The following is a 17,708-nucleotide window of genomic DNA, read 5'->3' as shown; positions in this document are numbered from 1 at the left end:
CTCTCCTTCGTCCCGTCCTTCCGAGGCCCTTCCTCCCCGCCGCCGCCCTCCCTCGCCCCCTCAGTCTCTCCCCCGGGTTTCCGTCCGGTCCTCTGCGCCCTCGGTCCACCCTGCAGGATCGCTGTGCCCGGCGCTCGTGCGCGCGGCCCCGGGTGGGCTCGGCCCCGCGTGCGGCGGACGGAGCTGGGGGGTGGGAAGGACTTGGGGGGAGTCGGGGCGGGAGCGGGGGGCCCGTGGCCTGCTCCCCCGCGGACTTCAAAAGCGAAAAGGCAAAGCGGCGCTCGCAACTTGACAAACAGGGCTTTGTCACCGCCGCCGCACTCATCAAAGCGGAGGCGCGCGCCTATCACACACAAGTACAAATACCCGTCATGTATTAAACATGCAGCCGCCTCGCGGGTCTGCGCTGGGTTGGGGGAGACGCCGAAGGCCGCGGCCGGAGCTGGAGGGGGCGCGCGGGGTCGGGGCGCGGGGCGGCCCCAGGAGCTCCGAGTCCTGGCCGCAGGCGCGTCGCGCGCCCCAGGTCTGCCCCCGCGGTCCCTTGGTCCACTGCGAGCGTCCTCCAGGTTTGCCCGGTCGGGGGCCCGGCCCGCCCACCAGGGAACTCGGTATTTGCTGGAAACAGTGGACTGACAGGCGCGGAAGTGGGGTCAAAGCGGCCGGGGCCCTCCGCTTGAGCCTCTTTCTGGAGGCTTCCGAGGGGAGGGTAGCTCTTCCAGGCCTCAGGTGAGGAGGCTGGTTCCCCAGGGACACCTGGCCTGCAGCCTGCGCCCCTCCTCCCTGACCTTCGCGGCCAACCTGGGGACCCAGCCTCCTCTGGGGGGCACACAGTAGCTGGGTCTTACAAGGCCCGAGTTTCACTTGCAGGGAACAGGGGGTGAGAAGTCCCAGGCCCCCAAACAGGGCCGCCCCCCATCCCTGGAACCTTGAACCCCACCCAAGAGGGAACTTGCTGGGAGTTAGGGTCAGGCGGTTCCCAGGGGTCTCCTCCAGCTGGTGATCCTGGGTATCCAAAAACTCGAGTCCAAGAGAGAGTTAAAGTCACCCCCTTCCCAATTTTGATTTCCATATTTGATTCCCAGTCGACACTTGGTTCCAAAATAACCCGTCCTGGGAGGAAGGAAGCCATCCAACCAGCTGCTTCCGTCAGTCCCAAGGCCGTGCCTGTGATAAGATTTTCATAAAATCAGTTTCGCTTGATGAGCAAACCCTCTCACTTTTCGGGAGTGAGGAGCCAGATGTCCCCTGAACCCCTTCCCCGTCTGTCCCTAGCCAGGGGCACGCGCACACACACACACACACACACACACACATACGTGTACACACACACACACACACACACCTCCTTAACCTTGTCACCTTTCAACCAGAGTCGGCCAAACCCACCCTCAGAGTTATTTTTCATATTTCAGCCTGGGCAAGGACTTTTTCGAACACATATTTTTGCTAATTCAAGTCGGTGCCCAAGGCCGCAGGGTGGGTATGGTTTATGAAATGTTACATTTACATTTCCGCCGGGGCAAGGTTCGGGGAGCGGAGGGGGGATGGTTTGCCCGGAGCTCAGACCCTCCCGGGTATAAGGGGCTCTTGTTTCCAGTTTCTGCAGACTCTCACCACCCCCCCCCCCCGCACCTTCCCCCAGAGAAGAAGGGGCCCAAAAAGAGAGACCTTTTTAAAAATCTCAACTTGTCTTGGGAGGTTGTGGATGCTTTCATGTGTCCTGTGCATTCTGCCAGCTTTGAAAGAGGCTTCAGAAAAGTTTGTGGATAGAAACGAAAGCATAGCTGCTTTCTTAAAAAAAAAAAAAAAAAAGAAAAGGAAAAGACGCCATGGGTTGGGCTGGGTTGGGGAGCGAGAGACGGGGATCTGGTTTCTGGGAGAAGACGGAAGTTCCAACGTGGATTCCACCAGAAGCTGGGAACACACCCCGGGCTCTCCCGGGTTGTGGATCCAAGGCCCGCTGCTCAGAAACCGCCATGAACACAGAGTGCTAACACAGGTCCCAGGGGTCCGACCCCTGCCCTCGGTCCACCTGGGAAGAGACGCGGACACAGATGAGACTGAACGAAATAGTAACGGCAGGCGTGCCTCGTGCTGCGGAGGAGGGCAGGGTCTCTGACTAGAGGCAGAAGGACCGGGGTCTTTCTGCAGCCTGCAGATGCCCCCAGTTCTGTGTTGGTCCAGGCGTGCCCACAGACCCAGGCCCCTACTTGGTAGATGGGGGAAGTGAACATCCCAAGAAGGGTTCACAGCCAGCCTGCCAGAGGGTCCCCCCCACAGTTGGCAGGAGCTAGTGGTGGCGGTTGGGGGGGGTGGTGCTGGCTGGGAGGGACCCTCCTTGCTCCCAACCTGAACGGTTATATGTGAGCCCTGTCCTTCCAGGTCAGATTTCCTGAATTCTTGAGGACGCCCCCCTACTCCGCCAACGCAGGCTGGGACCACACTGTCATGGTGCAGAGCTGGAACGCTGTACCTCATCACTCACCCCCAGTTACCACAGTTAGCCAGCCCGCCCAGGCGTCCTCTCCGAACCCAGGCTGAGCTAGAAAGCTCAGACACCCTGGTCCCCAGGGGCAGAAACGGCTAGATTCGGCCTCCCGTCCTGAAACCCTTGGAGCAGGGTGGGCAAGGTGCAGGCGGGCGATGGGTGGGGGGGGGGGTGGGACGGGGGGGGTGGTTTCTGCCCCCTCTCTGTTCTCGCATCACCCGAAGCAAAGAAACGACCCCCAGACTTCTTAGCTGCGCTTCCGCACCTTCATCTGAACTTCAACGTGAACGTCCAGGCTCCTCCACCCAGCCCTGAGCCCCCGGGATATCTGGGGAAAGAGCCCGTGGACACAGCTGACCACCCCCCAACACCCCCACAAGCACTGTGGTCCGAGGGACCCAGGGACAGACTGCAGACGGCAGGAGCTGGACACTGGCCACGGTCGATTTTGGGAAATAATCTGACTTTCCCGATGTGAATTAGGTGGATCTTAATGAACTACAGCTGCCGGCTTCCCTGTATTTGGGAGGCCAGCGGGGCGGGGGAAGGTGATGAATATTCAGATGTTTCATATTTGGTTTATCTGAGGCTTCCAGGGCAGGGCTCCGAGTGTTCACGTTCAGCCCAGGGACACGAAGCTCCTGTGACCCAAACCAATTGACTTGAAATTTCATGCCATGAGCTTCTTAAGAGCGGAGTAGAAGAAGCTGCCGTCTTGGGAGTGGGTGGCCTCCATGCCCCCCGGGAGGGCTGGTGGGAGTCACCCACTCAGTTTGATCTCCCCAAAGCCCAGCAACTTACAGACCCACCGGCCACCCCAGGGGTCATCTTCGCTGCCCACGAAACACAGGAATTTTCAAGGAGTGCCCCTTCAGTTTGGCCCACTTTCTCAGCCCTTAATTCAAAAGACAATTTCTATCAAAAATAATAACAGAGTGGAGGTGTTGATGGTTTTCACACAAGATCTTTTCTTTTTTCCTTTTTTTAACAACAATCGACCCCTCCCCACACATTAACTATTTATAAGTATCGATCAGAGAGGCTTGATTTTACAGAGGTCTTCACACTTTTCTTAGCTGGCTCTCCTTCCTCCCCCCACCCCTTTCAAATTTAGAAACCTGCTTTTGTATTCTCCAGTAGGCTGTTTATTGATTGACGCAAACATCCGTGTTTCAAACAGGAGGCTAATAGATTTTCATTACAACGGGGCTCTGTTAATCCAGCTCCTGAATGGATAAGATTGATCCTGTCGACAAATTCGACATCTATAATATTAATAAAGGGCAAGAGGGAGCAGGGTGGGTTTCCGGCTCCTATTTGGAGTGGGGGCTGCCTCTGAGCTGCCAAAGACACACCCCCACAAAAAATGTATATATACATACATATATTTTTTTCCATCTCATGTTTGCTATAAATCCCACCTTGGGGCCAGGACATGTTTTAAAATAACCCTCTATGAAAAAAAAAAAAAAGGCAATTTTAACAACATATTTTGTAGGAGGAAATGCTGTTTGCTTTTCAGTGGAATTCTCTCTTTTCCTCGCCATATACTTTGCAAACATATGGTGGACATTAAAACTCTTTCCTTTCAGATTTAATCACAGGCCCGGTCCTCTGCGTTTTATTGAAGAAAAACATTATTTTTTCGGGGAGCAAAGCAGTGTACTAGGGAGGGCGTCTAAAGAGGGCCTTTTTTTTTTTTCCTTCCAGGAGACCACCGCTAAACAAACAATGAGTGGCTCTCCGTCGCGATGAATGCATTAGGCGGCCCGGCAGGCGTTTCTGCGGTAATTAATGTTGCAAGAAGCCACCTCCGGGCGGGGCGCTGGATTTCGGGTTTCGCTCTGAATTGCGGCCCAGGGCCTCGGCGCGGGCCACGCAAGCCCCTACCTCCTTCCTGCTGGCGCGCCCTCACCCGGGCTGGCTTCTCCGGCGTTACGCACGGGTCGCCGAGGGCTTTGCAAACATCTCGCTCCAAACACCGGCTCAGAAAACTCCGGTCTTTTCTCTCCATCCTCAAAATGCAGAAGGACTCCGGTCCCACGCCCACCGCCTGCGAGAACTCTGCTTCCGCCCGAAAGCTGGAAGGAAAAAAAAGCCTCGCAACCGCCGGGCGAGGCGGGAATGGCCGGTCCGGCCCTTCCCGGGGCGCAGGCGGAGTGCGCAGCGGGCGATCTCCCCGCGGGCCCTGCCTGCCCGGAGCCCGGCTCCGGGGCCTGCGGCGTCCCCGAGGTGCCCGCGAACGTGACGCACGGATCGGTACTGTCAGTGCCGGCAGAAAAGGCCTTGGAGAGCTCCCGGACTTCCAGATAATCTCCCCATAAAGTTTGCAAAGGGGACGAGCCAAGTGCGATTCACACCCGCTCAGGAGGAAGACCTAGAGAGGTCCTGCAGCGGCCCAAACCTGGGGCGGGGGGGTGGGGGGGGCCGTGCCCTCCCAGCAGACTTCTTCCTAGCCGCCATCGACTCACAGACGATCCTGTCTCTAGAAAAATGATCCAGCTCACCCTGGTGGCTCAGATGGTGAAGAATCGCCTGCAGTGCTGGAGACCTGGGTTCGATCCCACGGTGGGGAAGATCCCCTGGAGGAGGGCGTGGCAGCCCACTCCAGTATTCTTGCCTGGAGAATAGCACGCACAGAGGAGCCTGGCGGGCTACAGTCCATGGGGTCACAAAGAGTAGCAGAGGACTGATCGGCTAAGCACCCTTTAGGAGGCAGGCACTAATTAAGTGGCCCATTTGTGCAGAAGAACCTGTCCTCTGCTTCCTGAGACCCATGGAAGCAAACATCCCGCCTCCACCCCTGAGAACCAGGCCACCGATTCCTGCAGACAGCCCCACTCCCTAAAGACAGCTCATCTGGCCAGACGGCCAGGGCGCTGGGGTCCCTCTCCCCAAGACGGTGTGGACCCCAGTGATGCTCATCATAGAGTCCCCACCCCCAAATATCCGCATGTCACCTGCCAACACCCCTCAGAGTCACCTACCAACATCCCTCACCTGCCAGCACCCCTCAGAGTCACCTACCAGCATCCCTCACCTGCCAGCATCCCTCAGAGTCACCTACCAGCATCCCTCACCTGCCAGCATCCCTCAGAGTCACCTACCAGCATCCCTCACCTACCAGCATCCCTCAGAGTCCAGTGTTGGAACCCGTGGAGGTCACAGAGGCTGTCCCCCTCGTCCCCAGGGTCTCCTGCGTCCTCCCCACTCTAGTACTGGAACCAGTGGTGCCACCTAGCTTGCCCCCCCAACCCCCGGCTCCAACGCACACACAAGTGCGGCCCCGGTTGCCTGACAGCTGGATTCAGTCTCCCATCCTTGGTCACCCCAGCCCCAGGGTTTCCCTGGTGGCTCAGTTGGTAAGGAATCTGCCTGCAATGCAGGAGAGCCCGCTTGGATTCCTGGGTGGGCAAGGTTTCCCCTGGAGAAGGGACAGGCTACCCACTCCAGTACTGTTGTGCTTCCCTGGTGGCTCAGCTGGTAAAGAATCCGCCCGCAATGCGGGAGACCTGGGTTCCATCCCTGGGTGGGGAAGATCCCCTGGAGGAGGGAAAGGCTACCCATTGCGGTATCCTGGCCTAGAGAATCCGATGGACAGAGGAGCCTGGCAGGCTACCGTCCTTGTGGTTGCAGAGAGTGGGACAGGACTGAGTCTGGACAGGATCTGGACTGGCTTCTCCCGCCTGTGGGAGTGCCTCTCATCCCTCATCAGGGCCTTAGTGAGGACTGGCTTTGGGCGGCCTGTGCCGGCGCCCCCCCCCCACCCCACTAATGAGAAGCCTGTGCACCCAGGGTTTCCTGTGGGGGGTCTGGGGAACTTGCCCACCACCGCGGGGGTGGGGGGAGCGGGTTGGGGGCCAACGGGGAAGGGACAAGCCAGGAGCGGCAGGGTCGGAGATGGGGGGCGCCCTGCTAATTGCGGAGCAGAGTCACAGGCCGGGGCAGAGCACGGGGGCGGGGAGGAGGGCGGCCCCCCGGACGGGAGGGGAGAGAGACTGCCCCTGGGCCGCGCGTCTCCAGCTCAGCTCAGCCTCCTGGCCTGGGGCGAAGCCCGGGGCTACAGGCCTGAGCGCCCGCTGGACGCCAGCCAAGAGCCCACCTGGGCGGGGGCCCCCTCCGCTCCGGCGCTGGCCGCGGGGGAGGGGCCAAGAGGTGGGGGAGGAGCCGCGGGCGGGGCGGGGGAGGGGTGGGGGGGAAGGGGGGGAGGGAAGGGTCGGGGGGGGGGAGGGAAGGGTCGGGGGGGGGGAGGAAGGGTGGGGGGGAGGGAAGGGTCGGGGGGGGGTGAGGGAAGGGTGGGGGGGGTGAGGGAAGGGTCCGGGGCGGGGGAGGGGTGGGGGTGGGGGAAGGGTCGGGTGGCGGGGGGGGGGGGGGGGTGGGGGGTGGGGGTGGGGGGGGGGTGGGGGTGGGGGTGGGGGGAGGGAAGGGTCCGGGGCGGGAGGGAGGGTGGCCATTCTGTCCGCCATCAGGGTACCTGCAGGCTGGCCCACTAGACCGAAAACGCCACGTTGCAGGCCTGGGCACCAGCCGGTCAGCTGGGGATCCTAGGTGGGCCTGCACCCGGGTCCCTAACCGCCCCCTCCCCACCACGGGCACTTCCCAGCCAGGAAGGGTGTGTGCGGACCTGGGCTTTCCCCCTGTTGCAGGCAAAGGCCTGCCCTGGGCTGCCTCCTTCATCACTCGTTCATTTACTCATTCACTCATTCATTCACTCACTCACTCATTCATTCCTGCGCTTATTTATTCATCTGTTCACTCATTCATTCATTCACTCATTTATGCACTCATTCATTCACTTACTCACTCATTCACTTATTCATTCTTGGGCATGGCAACCCACTCCAGTATCCTTGCCTGGAGAACCCCATGGACAGAGGAGCCTGCTGGGGTGCAGTTCACGGGGTCACAAGCAGTTGGGCACTCACTCCATCTGTGCCAGGTCCCTGGCTTGAAAGGCACAGCCCTGCGCTCCTGACGTGGCCCTGGAGCTGGCTTGTGGCCCCTGGGTCTATTACTCCTCCTCTCCGCTGTCACTCTGATGGTGAGAGGGAAGGAGATTGGGGGGAGCTAGAGGAATGTGGACAGGGAAAAGCACCACCCTCCCCACCATCACCACCCCCTCCAATTCTAAATTGCCGTTTATTTCCCAGACTCCTGGGGCTTGTGTGAGGATCAGAAAGGCAGCTTTTGGGGGTGCCAGTGAAGAGAGAAGCCCCAGGGCAGAGCAGAATGGGGGCAGTTTGGGTCCCTGTGGCTTCAGGGCACACCTGGCTTGATAGGATCCTCCCAGGTCCTCCTGTTGGGAGCAGCACCTGGATTCTGTCTTACTGACGCCGGGGTTTGTTCCGTCTGCATACAGGTCAGGGGAGGGGGGCAAGAGAGTTAGAGCACCCCCAAGGCACTCAGCTGGTAAAGAACCTGCCTGCAGTGTGGGAGACCTGGGTTCCATCCCTGGGTGGGGAAGGTCCCCTGGAGGAGGGAAAGGCTCCCCACTCCAGGATTCTTGCCTGGAGAATCCCATGGACTGCAAAGAGTCAGACATGACTGACTTTCACTTTCAAGGCTGCAAGAGCAGCTGGTGAAAGACAGGAGGGCACTCAGAGGCCCGGGCTGTCCCCTCCCTCTGGAGGAAGTAAGGGCTGCGCACTTGACCTGGACCTTGAGAAGATGCTCTGTGTATGTGTGTGTGTGTGTGTGTATGTGTGTTTGTTTGTGTGTGTATGTATGTGTCTGTGTGTGTATATAGGTATGTGTGTATATGTGTGTATTTGTGTGTGTGTGTCTGTGTGTGTGTCTGTGTGTGTGTCTGTGTGTGTCTGTGTGTGCATGTGTGTGTGCTTGTGTGTATCTGTGTGTGTTTGTATGTGTGTGTTTGTACAGGGCTGCACACTTGACCCAGACTTTGATGAGAAGATGCTCTGTGTGTGTATGTGTGTTTATATGTTTATGTGTGTGTATGTGTGTGTGTGTCTGTGTGTGTTTGTGTGTGTCTGTCTGTGTGTGTGTATCTACATGTGTGTGTGTTTGTGTGTATGTTTGTGTGTATATGTGTATCTGTGTGTGCATGTGTGTGTGTATTTGTGTGTCTGTATGTGTGTGTATCTGTGTGTGCATGTGTGTGTATGTGTGTGTTTGTATCTGTGTGTGTGTATCTGTGTGTGTGTGTGTGTATTCTTTGAATTGTGTAAAGAAGATGTAGTACATGTATACAATGGAATACTATGCAGCCAGGAAAAAGAGCGAACATTACATGGATGGACCTAGACACTGCCCTACGAAGGGAAGTAGATCAGACAAAGACAAATGTCGTATGATGTCACTTACATGTCGAATCTAAACAGTGGCACAGACGGACTTAGTTATACAGCAGAAGTAGAGGCACAGACGTGGAAAAAGGGGATGAGAGACGGGGAGGGATACATCTTCTAGACTGAGATTGACATATGCACATGACTATGTATAGAAGAGAACTTTAAGGACCGCTTGATGGAAGTGACAGACGAGAGTGAAAGAGCTGGCTTAAAGCTCAACGTTCAGAAAACGAAGATCATGGCATCCGGTCCCATCACTTCATGGCAGATAGATGGGTAAACAGTGGAAACAGTGTCAGACTTTTATTTTTTGGGGCTCCAAAATCACTGCAGATGGTGACTGCAGCCATGAAATTAAGACGCTTGCTCCTTGGGAGGAAAGTTATGACCAACCTAAACAACATATTAAAATGCAGAGACATTACTTTGCTGACAAAGGTCCCTCTAGTCAAAGCTATGGTTTTTCCAGTAGTCATGTATGGATGTGAGAGTTGGACTCTAAAGAAAGCTGAGTGCAGAAGAATTGATGCTTTTGGACTGTGGTGCTGGAGAAGACTCTTGAGAGTCCCTTGGACTGCAAGGAGATCCAACCAGTCCATTCTAAAAGAGATCAGTCCTGGGTGTTCACTGGAAGGACTGATGCTGAAGCGGAAACTCCAATACTTTGGCCACCTCATGCGAAGAGTTGACTCATTGGAAGAGACTCTGACGCTGGGAGGGATTGAGGACAGGAGGAGAAGGGGACAACAGAGGATGACATGGCTGGATGGCATCACCGACATGATGGACATGAGTTTGAGCAAGCTTTGGGAGTTGGTGATGGACAAGGAAGGCTGGCATGCTGCAGTCCATGGGGTTGCAAAGAACTGGACATGACTGAGCGACTGAACTGAACTGAGTAAGGACCTGCTCTATAGCACAGGGAACTCTAGTCCCTACTCTGTAATGACCTGTATGGGAAAAGAACCTCAAAAAGAGTTGATATATATATATATATATATATATATATATATATATAACTGATTCACTTTGGTGTACAGCAGAAACTAAGGCAATATTGTAAATTAACTATAAGCCAATAATTTCTTTTTTAAAAAGGACCGCAAGGGAAGAGTATCAGCATTTTTACTAATGAACTCAATCACTAAGGTGAAATACATCCTTGAAAGATGTAAGTTACCAAAGCTAACAGAAGGAAAAGTAGAAAACATGAATACTCATACATGAATAACAGACATCATAAAGACATTGGCGTTATAATTAATAGCCTGGCCATAAAGCAACCTCCAGGCCCACACTGTCTCACGTAGTCTACCACAGGGAAGAAAAATGACCTTCACAAACTCTTTTGATGATAATGCAGACGGGACAATTCCTCACTTGTTCCATGAGGCTTGAATCACTGTGAATACAAAGTCAGACAAAGATGTTACCAAAAATAAAACAACACAGCAGAATTACAGACCAATATACAGAATCGGATACAGAAATCCTTAACAAAATAGCAGCAAATCGAATTCAAAAGTGTATCCATTAAAAGGATGACAGACCATGGCCAAAAGTGGTTTATCCCAGAAATGCAAGGTTGGGTTAATATTTGAAAGTTAACCAAGGCACACCACATGCTAATAGAAGGAAAAAGAAAAGGAGGGAAAAATCCATGAATTTCTAAGCAGACATGGGAAAAATGGATCCAGTCCTTCCTACGTGCCCAGAGCTGCTTTTGCCGGCTTTAGAGAAGCTCATACAAGAATATGGGAGAGATGGTTTTAGCCACACATTTTTCTCTTTTTCTCCCTCACATACTCAGCACTTTGAAGACCTTTTACCAGTTTAGTTCAGTTCAGTCGCTCTGCTGTGTCTGACTCTTTGCGACCCCATGGACTGCAGCACGCCAGGCTTCCCTGTCCATCACCAACTCCCGGAGTTTGCTCAAACTCATGTCCATCGAGTCGGTGATGCCATCCAACCATCTCATCCTCTGTCATCCCCTTCTCCTCCCACGTTCAATCTTTCCCAGCATCAGGGTCTTTTCAAATGAGTCAGTTCTTCTCATCAGGTGGCCAAAGGATTGGAGTCTCAGCTTGAGCATCAGTCCTTCCAATGAACATTTAGGGCTGATCTCCTTTAGGATGGACTGGTTGGATCTCCTTGCAGTCCAGGGGAGTCTCAAGTGTCTCCTCCAACACCACACTTCAAAAGCATCAATTCTTCGGCTCTCAGCTTTCTGTATAGTCCAACTCTCACTACCAATTCCATATTATCTTTTCATGTGTCCCAAATGTGTCCCAGAATGAAGGAGGAAACAGACAGAACAGGCTCCGTCTTGAAAGCAGAACTCCATCCTGGGCCGGACTGTGGACTTTGAGCTCTATGCCCAGTATCTATGGAAACGACTTACCAAGTGGAAAACCAGCCCCCCCACCCCGCCCCCGCCCCATGGAAGAGCCCCGGGGCTCTCCATTGCCTAAAAGAATACACTAATTATCTGTGTAAGCGAATACTGTCATACATTGTATTACGCTTATTGGGGTACGACCACAGGCCTATTGATAATTGTCCACTGTTAACCACCTAGGCTTAAGGCATGTGATCACGGGCTAACTTTGTATCTTTCTTTTTCCTTTGTTCACAGTAGTTTCAGGGAATTTGGGGAGGTGGGTTTGGGCATGTACACTTAGGGTATATAAGGTTTTCAAACACTGGTCGGGGTCCTTGGCTAAGAGGAGACCCTGCCTGGGGCCGGCTGGTGTAATCAACCACACTCCACGATCTGCGTCGTCCTTCTGAGTGAGTCTGTTTCCCGGAATGCATGGCTACAACAAGAAGACTATTTTATTTCATTTCATTTAACTTGATTTCATTTATTTTTGGCCTTGCAGCCTGCCAGATCTTAGTTCCCTGAGCAGGGTTTGAACTTGGGTCCTCAGCAGGCAGAGCACAGAACTGTAACCACTGCACCACTGGGGAATTCCCCAGAAAACTCTTTAGCAAAGAGCCTTTAGGCACCCACTGCAAACTCATCAACCCCAGAGCCAGACAGACACCCCTCGTCTCAAAAGCATTCTCTCTCCAAGCAAAAGAAATACCAAATTTCTGCAAGTGGAACCTGTGCTAATTGCCTACATTTTAGGCAAGAAAGACAGGAAGGATTTTTCTTTTGTTTTTCTCAACTTGGAGAAGGGGAACACTGGCCCTGAGGCCAGATGTGACCTTTGGTGGGGAGGCGCTGTCTTGAGGGAAGCTGGTGGTTAGCACAAAGCCCCAACTGCAGACGGGGGGACCTGAGAGTCAGTGTTCCCCTGGGGCAAGCTCGGTGACTTGGCAGAATCTGAGGTTATAGGAAGAGATGGAGAGGAATGCAGGGCTTGGGGCAGGGGTAGCCGAGGCGACAGACGAGAAGCAGGAATCGTCGCCTCCTTGGGACAGTTAAAGCAATTCTCAAAAATACACTGAGAATCATAACTCCTTATTCACGAAAGGATCCTTACCGTGGTTTTGCTCAGCCACCCTGTGATCTGCCCCCGACCGATGATGTCATCAAGTCAAAAGCAGCTCGTGATACAAGCAACAGGTGCTTTCAGGCCAGGGATGGATTCTGAGCCTCTTCCTATTTTTAAATCCACCAGCAACTCACCCTGAAGGTCGTGCAGTCTGTGCTGAGCAGAGTGGAAGGACTGAAGCTGAAGCTCCAATCCTCTGGCCACCTAATGGGAAGAGCTGACTCACTGGAAAAGACCCTGATGCTGGGAAAGATTGAAGGCGGGAGGAGAAGGGGGCGACAGAGGATGAGATGGTTGGATGGCGTCTCCGACTCAATGGACATGAGTTTGAATAAACTCTGGGAGTCGGTGACGGACAGGGAGGCCTGGAGTGCTGCAGTCCACGGGGTCGCAAAGAGTCGGACGCGACTGAGCGACAGCAACAGCAGAGTGGCCGAAGCAGCTGAAGGACTCAAGTGTTTCTGTTGAACTTGTTGCATTTGAGAACTTCTGAGTTTTAATAAACTCTTTCAACGTGTTGTTCACGTAGCCATCTCCCCCAGTCCAATTCTGCCGTGTTGTACTGAGTGAAGTCAAGACAGACAAGAAATATTGTGTCACATCCTGTATATGTGGAGTCTGAAAAGAAACGATACCAATGAACGCAGGCACAAAACAGAAAGAGACTCACAGACTTAGAGAAAGAACTTATGGTTGCAGAGGTGGGGGAAGGATGGGGGAAGGGATGGTCAGGGAGTCTGGGATGGACATGGACACACTGCTGTATTTCACACAGAGAACGAGCAAGGACCTGCTGTCCAGCACAGGGAACTCTGCTCAATACTCTATAATATCCTTATGGTTCCCAGGGGGAAGGATGGGGGAAGGGATAGTCAGGGAGTTTGGGATGGACATGGACACACTGCTGTGTTTAGCATGGAGAACCAGCAAGGGCCTGCTGGACAGCACAGGGCACTCTGCTCAGTGTCACGTGGCTGCCTGGCTGGGAGGGGAGTTTGGGGGAGAATGGATACATGTGTATGGATGACTGAGTCCCTTTGTTATCCACCTGAAGCCACCACAAGCTTGTTAGTCGCCTACACCCCAATGCGAAATAAAAAGTTTAACAACAACAAAAAATCCACCAAGTCCTAAGTCACGGTCACGGCTGACAATCTCAGAGCTGGAGGAAATGACCAGGGTGCTGACGACCGTCTCTGTGACCCACTGGCGGCTGGACAAAGAGACAGCTGAGGAGGAGTCAGGCAGAAGCTGTATGCTGACCACGCGTGCGGCCCCGGCCGGCCCCCTGCGAGACGCAGAGACTGCCCGCAGATAAACTGCTTCTGCCGGTGCTTTGGAAAACACACCGGGCCGGGGGGAGTGCTCAGAGTCGTGGAAACCCACAGTCAAAGGTTTTAGCACAGTCAATGAAGCACAAGTAGATGTTTTCCTGGAACTCCTTTGCTTTCTCCATGATCTAATGAATGTTGGCGACTTGATCTCTGGTTCCTCTGCTTTTCCTTAACCCAGCCTGTACATCTGAAGTTCTCGGTTCGTGTACTGTCAAAGCCTAGCTTGAAGGATTTTGAGCATAACTTAGTTAGCATGTGAGGTGATCACAACTGTATGGCAGTTTGAACTTTCTTTGGTATTGCCCTTCTTTAGGATTGTAATGAAAACTGACCTTTTCCAGTCCTGTGGCCACTTCTGAGTTTTCCCAAATTTGCTGGCATATTGAGTGCAGCACTTTAACAGCTCCATCTTTTAGGATTTTAAATAACTCAACTGGAATTTCATCACCTCCACTAGGCTTCCCTCATAGCTCAGTTGGTAAAGAATCTGCCTGCAATGCAGGAGACCCAGGTTTGATTCCTGGGTCAGGAAGATCCTCTGGAGAAGGAAATGGCAACCCCCTCCAGTATTCTTGCTTGGAGCATGCCATGGACAGAGGAGCCTGGCAGGCTACAGTCCGTGGGATCATAAGAGTCAGACACGACTTAGAGACTAAACCACCACCACCACTAGCTTGTTCCTTGGTCTTTATCCCATATAATTAAGTATGTAAAAGGGTGTCTATAAGGATATTTGTTATAGTGTTATTTAAATAGCAAGTTCTCATATTTGAATGCATTTAATGAAAACACATGAAATCATTCCTTAGAAGTACTTAGAATAACCACTAGATGTCACAATTGTTGCACAAAAATAAAGCTATAGCCAAAGTCAATCAAATTTGAAGGTAATAAAGAACTTTGTATATATAGTCCTTTATGTGTGCATGCTCAGTCATGTCAGATTCTGCAACACCATGGACTGTAGCCGGTCAGGGCTCCTCTGTCCATGTTATTTTCCAGGCGAGAATACTGGAGTAGGTTGCCGTTTCCTCCTCCAGGGGAATTTTCCCAACCAGGGATGGCACCAGCGTCTCCTGGTGCTTCCTGCATTATCAGGTGATTCTTTACCACTGACCACCTGGGGAAACCCCCATATAAGGCTTTCACTTCAAGATAATTGGTGCTTATCCAGGCCACCCAACTCTTCCAACAAGGAAATGTACATCACAAAGTACTTTGTAAAACAGTATTCACAAAGTGATCTTCAAATTTCTCTTTTTAAAAAAATGTTTTCTCATATCAAGGAACTCAAAACCAGGGCTCTGCGGCAATCTAGAGGGGTGGGATGGGGAGGGAGGTGAGAGGGATCCTAGACGGGAGGGGACATATGTATACATAACTACGACTGATCCATGATGATGTGTGCAGAAACCCAACCACTACATTGTAATTAATCCTTCAATTAAAAATAAGAAAAAAGAATTTATCACAAAGAAAGTCTCAGTGGGTTTTTATATGCTTTTATAAAACTTTATTCTAAAATGCACTAAAATGGAGTAGGCTTTTGTGGTTGTGATTTGGGGAGCTTCCAGGAGGAACTCAGGGCTTCAAGAATCTCACCACAAACATGTATAATTCCTAAAATTTCACCTATGAGGATTAATGTTGAGGAGTTAAGAGTTTCCAATTCTTTAGAAGTGTTAACTGTAAAATATCTCTGAATGAGTGACCCTTTGAGCACTGTTACTGAATAGTTGTGAAGATTTATTGAGCTTTAAACAAGAACAAAGCCCACTGCAAAAGAAGGTAAGATGAGCGCCCAGGGAAACGAGGTGGGGTGGGGTGACAGCGTGCTGGGAAGCACGGCTCAGGCTGGGCTGTGCACGTCTACCTGATCCTCCTTTAAGCTAGACATGACACAATCCAGTGAGATCTACTTCTGAGAAATGTGAATACTTCGGGACCCTAAGACCCTGGATCACATGTGGCTTATCAAAACCTGCATCTCACAACGCTTTCCTAACGCCACCCTTATTTCCCTTATATCAAGTGCATATTTGATGCTGATCTAAAGTAAATACACACAAATATATTAGGAAATACATATCACTTATTTGTTCTGTACTCAGAAACTAATAGTCAAAGCAAATGTTGAAACCAAGCCCAATATTTAGCGTTTGATTAAGAAGTTCCAAATAAAAGCAACTGCACACAGAGGCTAAATAACGTTTGGCTTTAAAACCAGGATTTCTTCATCAAATACAGAAGCAGGAGGTGCCAACTGAACAGGAAAGCAGATCAACAGTGTTAGGTGATAACTTTGACAAATAGTTGCTCACTAGTTTTATGTCAGATTATAAAATACAATCGGTAATGAAAGGGCTGAGAAGGTCTCACTTTGGCAAAGCAAAACAGAATATCAAACCTGAAGATTCAGGTGCTTTTTGAAAGATTTTCATTTGTAATGAATTACAACATTTGTTATAATATTAACAAGTGATATATGTAAGTATATTTAGTGTTAGATATTAGTCATCTCCATATTAATACCTTTAGTCCATGGTACTGTCTACAATTTTCAAAGCAGATTTTCATACTTTCTTTTTCTCCTATAGAATGACTTTTTGGATTGATATAAAAAGTACTATCAGCCTGTAATTAATTTTCCCCATGCAACCTATAGGTCCAACTGAATTAAATATCTTTAACCTTAGGCATTTCAGAAAGAGGAGAATAAGTCTGCCTATTGCTTGGGCCATCTCATGTGAAGAGCTGACTTGTTGGAAAAGACTCAGATGCCGGGAGGGATCGGGGGCAGGAGGAGAAGGGGACGACAGAGGATGAGATGGCTGGATGGCATCACTGACTCGATGGACGTGAGTCTGGGTGAACTCCGGGAGTTGGTGATGGACAGGGAGGCCTGGCGTGCTGCGATTCACGGGGTCGCAAAGAGTCGGACATGACTGAGCGACTGAACTGAACTGAACTGATTGCTTGTGGACAAAATTTTTTAAAGCTAGAGATGACATCAGGACCCAGTCCCCTAGCCACCTCCCCTGGCCTCACAGCTCTAGCTCATTCATGTCTTTTTCAAATGGACATGGTTTATGATGTCAGTTGTTCAGTCGTGTCCAACTCTACGACCCATGGACTGTAGCCTGCCAGACTCCTCTGTCCATGGAATTCTCCAGGCAAGAATACTGGAGGGGGTTTCCATTCCCTTCTCCATGGTTTGTAACTGAATAAATAGTAATACCTTTTCCTGCACCATGCCATCATCCATTTTTTCTTATGCTTGAACTAAATGGTAAGGGTTACATCTTTATCCTAACATGATGGAAGAGCAGTGTGGTAGCTCTAAACTGGTTAAGGGCTGGGTCTTTTCCCCCACCCAGTTTATCTTAGGTCATATTATTGGAGAACTGTGCAAACACACAGTTTTGTAGACCAGGGGTCTTCTAAGCATGGATGCAACCATGATGATCCATCAGGGCAGTGATCTGCAAAATCCAACCCAGCCACACCCAGCCCACCACTTGTTTATCTTTTCTTAAAAATGTTTTTATTGAGATAAAATACACATAACATAAAATTTACTCTCTAAATCACGTTTAAGTGTGCAGTGGTATTAAATACATTCCGAATGTTGTGTAACCAGCACCAATGACTGTTTCCTTTATAGTGTCTCCTCCACCCACTCAACACCCACTCAAACTCCTGTCCGTAATAGCAGCATCAACTTTCCACTGGGCCCTTCCCCGAGCTAATTACTTACTCATTCCTGTATTCCCCCCTAAAAAATCATAGTAAAAGGGGAGAGGTAGGTCTCATAACTCTTGGCTCAATTACTTTGTCTTATTTAAGAAGGCTAGTTTAAGGAGAAAATACTTAAGCGTGATACTGTGTTTCTTTAAACTTGTAATGCATTTTGGGTTTTTTAAATTTTGTTTTGAGGTTATTTTAAAAATTCTGTTTATTTATTTACGGCTGCGCTGGGGCTTCGTTGCTGCACGTGGGCAATCCCTAGTTGTGGTGAGCGGGGCTATTCTCTGCTTGTGGTGCCCAGGCTTCACTGTGGTGGCTTCTCTTC

This window comes from Bos taurus, chromosome 2 (genome assembly GCF_002263795.3).
Source record: "Bos taurus isolate L1 Dominette 01449 registration number 42190680 breed Hereford chromosome 2, ARS-UCD2.0, whole genome shotgun sequence".
NCBI lineage: Eukaryota > Metazoa > Chordata > Mammalia > Artiodactyla > Bovidae > Bos > Bos taurus.
Note: the sequence above shows the minus strand (reverse complement) of the source record.